General features: G+C 46.5%; 1 protein-coding gene across 6 annotated transcripts in view; it reads left to right on the top strand.

Moving 5' to 3' along the window:
• Positions 1–4,207, top strand: part of TP73 (tumor protein p73) — an 80,604-nt gene that overhangs the window by 43,068 nt on the left and 33,329 nt on the right. The window lies entirely within an intron of this gene.

Raw genomic sequence — 4,207 nt, 5'->3', positions numbered from 1 at the left:
GTGATTCTTTCTTTAGGAGCCCTGACAATAAATTAACTTCTGCCAGAAACATTTTACCCAGCAACATAACACTGCAAGAAGGAACGTAGCCCCCCAAGAGCTGATAGACACCACATATCTATGAGCCCTTCTTGCTCAAACCCCCAAAGCTCAGGTATTCAGTTCAAGACACAGCTCTTGCTGAGTGCCAGGAAGCCAATAAAAGAGTCATTTAAACAGAGTAAGGGACATGGAAATTATTCAGAGAGCTTTTCTTATAATAAGATATGTCCTAAATTCATATTAGAGGGGTTTTTATTTTGCCTAAGAGTAGTCCCTAATGAAAAAGGGGTTATATTTATTTACTGATTTTGTAGAATCAAAGGTCTTTCTCTTAAGACCCTCTGTCCCAGATGTTTGTTTGGAAATTAAATATTCATCGGCGTCCCTCCAGCAATGTCCCAACAGAAATGCCCCATTGAGAAGCACATGGGAGGCAGATGACAGGCAGCTCTCATTTCTCTGGGGACAAGCCGAGAGGGCACAAACAGCAAGAAGAGACAACCGGCATAATAAAGGAGCCACAGGGTTCCCTAGGAGCTTTGATTTGACATTATCCACGGCAGCCCAGGAGCGATGGATCGGCCTGAGGCGTGATAATGACTTTTATGTTTGGATGCGGATGTGTTTAATTGCCATGACAGCCCTTTCAGCAGTGGACAAAGAGCACCCGTGGATGCACTGTGTGCAAGGTACCTTCAGAACCCACATGGGGCAGCTCCTCTGGCCACTAGTGCAGGCTGGAGTGGGGGGTCCACACCTCGCACTGCCTAGCAAGGGCCTGGCAGGGATGTGGTTAAGAGGCGATTGCTAACAGCTCCCACCTTGCTGTTTGTTTTGTAATTCTAGACAGGCCAGAGAGGAGACTAGCAGGGGTTATCTCCTCCCTGCCCTGCCAGGTGAGCTGATCCAACCCTGTGAGTCTGCTGAGCACTCTGCTGGAGCAAGGAGCCTTGGCTCCTGCTCTCTGGGACATGGCCAGCCTTCAGCAGATACCCACTGCCCCTAAAAACTCTTCCATGGCAGTCAGGTTCCAAAACACCGGGATGTGGGAATCAGCCAAGGATAATGGGTCATTGGCTATTAATGTGAAGTAAAGCAAAGTCAGCTGGGCTGAGAGTGAGCTGAAGATGCAGCCTTTGGCAACTGTTTTAAAACAACCAGAAAGCTTCTCTAACAAGCCAGAAAAGTAGATCTGATTTTAAACAGATCATAAGTCAACCAACCAATCAGGCATTGTAGGTTAGCCTCACCAGTGTTCCTGCAGAGGAACAGGGACCACAGTTCTGGGCAATGAGCCTGTGTAGGGGAGAGTGGCAGGGGACATCTCTGCCCCTCTGAGATGTTGGTTAAGAATGTGATTCATCTCTTCATCAGGTCTGTGAATTAACAGAAGGCCTTGAGGGCAAGAAACAGTCCAAGTCCATTTTTCTTCCCTAGGAGGTAAAATGTAATTGGTTAAATGTAAAGGTCAACAGGGATTACAGAGGTGATCAAGTCCCTCAGGCACCGGGGTATTAAGGATAGCATAAGCCCCCAGATAGCGAGACAGGTGGATTGGTCCAGAAGATGAAATTTTCTGCTCCAGCCTTGGTACAAATCTGAAAATGGATTTGTGGAGGAAGGTACTGGGTTCCTCGAGGACAAGAGAAGGCAAATGGAAAACAAACTTCTGCTGCTATGAAGGGTCTTGTCTCTGTGACTCCACTGTCATAGCATCTGATAAAGTAGGCTGTCACTTACAAAAACTCATGCCTCTCTGAACCAGCTTAGGTGCCATCTGGCCCTGCCTTCTCCCTGTCTCCTTTGGAACCCCTGCGAGTTAAGGGGAGAATTTTGCTATTAAAATGTAATTTTATTAGCTCTAAAAAACAAATGCTAGAATCCTGCTGCCTTGTGCTGTTAGGCTGCAGGTCAGATACGTGAGGCAGGGGTGGAGTAAGGGGGTTATGTAGCCAGTTTGACTGGTGTCTGCCCACCTACGTCACAAGCTAAAAACATTGGTCACATAATTAAGAGTCAGAGGTGCAGGTGCAGGCTGTGACAGCCAAGTGGATTCATGAGGGGGGGATGAGGTGTGCATCAGGGAAGGCCTTTCTGGACTTTGGCAATAAGTGTTCATACACACTGGACCGTGGACAGGACCTATTCAATCCATAGGAAGCCAAGGGAAATCTCCTTCTACATGTGTCCCCACTGATCATATCTGAATAAGCCATCAAGAGGGTGCTCTTCTTCTTTGCTTAGGCGTTCACTGTTCATGTGTTTTGGAATATGCTCCTTGTCTAAACAGAAAGGAGACAATGTTCCCGAGTGATGTCATTCTTGCCACAGGAAGTTGCCCTGATAAGGGGTGCAGAAACAGAGCAACAAACCTATGGAGCTTCTCCCCTGCAGCATGCAGCCACTGACTGGCTCATGCCCCTCCCTCTGGGCCAGTCTTTTACTGACATGAGTTGTGCTGTGTCTCAGGCTATTGGAAGGACTTTCTGAGACTACAGATTTCGACCTTGCCAGCTTTATTGAAAGCATGTGCATTGCATGGGCATTCACACTGCCCTGCCTTCATTCCTAAGTCTGCCAACTAGCACTGGGCTCATGAGAGAGCTGAGAGGGATTCTTCTGCCTGGGGGATGAAGAAGAGGGGAACTTGGGTCCTCTTCTTTCCAGAGTCCTGGTCAGAAGCCTGGGATCTTCCTAGGGCTTGGAATGAATGTGGGACAGACAGAGGAACTCAGGATATTAGTATCATGCATAAGGCACAGTGGAACCTGCTTGCTTTATTTCAGAGTCAGTGACACTCCATTCATGGTGTGTGAGGCTGGTGCAAAACTTCATACCATGCTGACCGCAGCTCTGGTGCTTGCACCTCTCTTATGCTGGGAGAAGAGATGGTTGCTGATGAGCGTGGTGACAAACAGGAGGCATCAGCTTTCATGTTTGAGTCCTGGATTAGGATGATTAGGATCATCCTTTACACATTTGAATGCCCAGATTGGTTTCTGCACTGAGCAGGGGCATTTTAACCCCTTCAGCCTCCAAGAAGTTTGAGGCACTTTGCTACCATTGTATGAGGAATTAATAAGGGAAGTGGGTGCATTCTGACTCTAGTGCTATGGACTAACTGTGAATCAACCCCAAATCAGTCCACTGAAATCAGTACAGTTAACCCTCCTTGGGTGGGTGGAGATGTTTAAGTATAAAATGTGACTGATGATTGAGAATGGTTTAAGAGTGCTTTATTAGATGGCTGAACCCCATAATTTCATGATCAAAAGACAACTTTGATTAAGAGAGGAGGTGAAGATATATATACAGTTGTACATCCATACATCAACAACTGAAATGTAGGAAGGTTGACAAAAATGAGATAGTGAGACATTATAGACAACTGATAAGGCAGCTAAAGTTATCAGTGACAAATCTATAGTTGGGGCGGTCAAGGACAACAAGAAGAAAGATGCTGCTACAAAGGGGTATGTCCCAAGCTGGAGGGGGCTGGTAGAATTATCTGCTGTAATGTAGAAAGGTCATCAGATATTTCTGTTTTATGTTTGGAAGGGAGCAGGATGGTGTGTCCATCTCCTACAGTATAAAAGCTATTAGATGCTTTCATCAGTTGCTGGAAAGAGCTAGTACCTCATAGATAGTTTTTAATTGGCAAGACTAGTCATCTGCACCCAAAGTATTAAATGAGTCAGCCAGCGACTTCACTGCACCATTCATGCTGATTTTTTTTTTATATATAAATCTTGGAGTATAGGGGAAGTCTCTTGGGGCCAGAAAGAAGAAACCTACAGGCTGGATAGCCTAATATCCACCCTAGGCAAAAATTATGGGAAAACTGCTCTGGGATTGGAGGTGGCATAATAGACACAGATGGAAGTGACAGTTTTTGCATGATCTGGCCTCTGAAAGCACTCTACAGCCACGACCAAACACCAGCGCACTGTTGCAGAACCCTTTAAAAGAGCCCAATCCTGTGACAGGCTGAACTGTCATTGCATGAGGGTTCAGATGAAGATGCTCCAAAACGAAGCATCTTTGTTAATGTCTTTCTGCGCACACTGGGAGCAGAGCTGGGCTGACACAGCTCAGCCCTGCTCCCGGCATGGTCTTCACAATGGGAGGGAGGGAAGAGAGCAGAGGGAGTTTGATCTGGGGTTTT

This window comes from Gavialis gangeticus, unplaced genomic scaffold (assembly GCF_001723915.1).
Source record: "Gavialis gangeticus isolate Ggan-Ray unplaced genomic scaffold, GavGan_comp1, whole genome shotgun sequence".
NCBI lineage: Eukaryota > Metazoa > Chordata > Crocodylia > Gavialidae > Gavialis > Gavialis gangeticus.
This window is presented reverse-complemented; position numbering and strand designations above follow the sequence as displayed.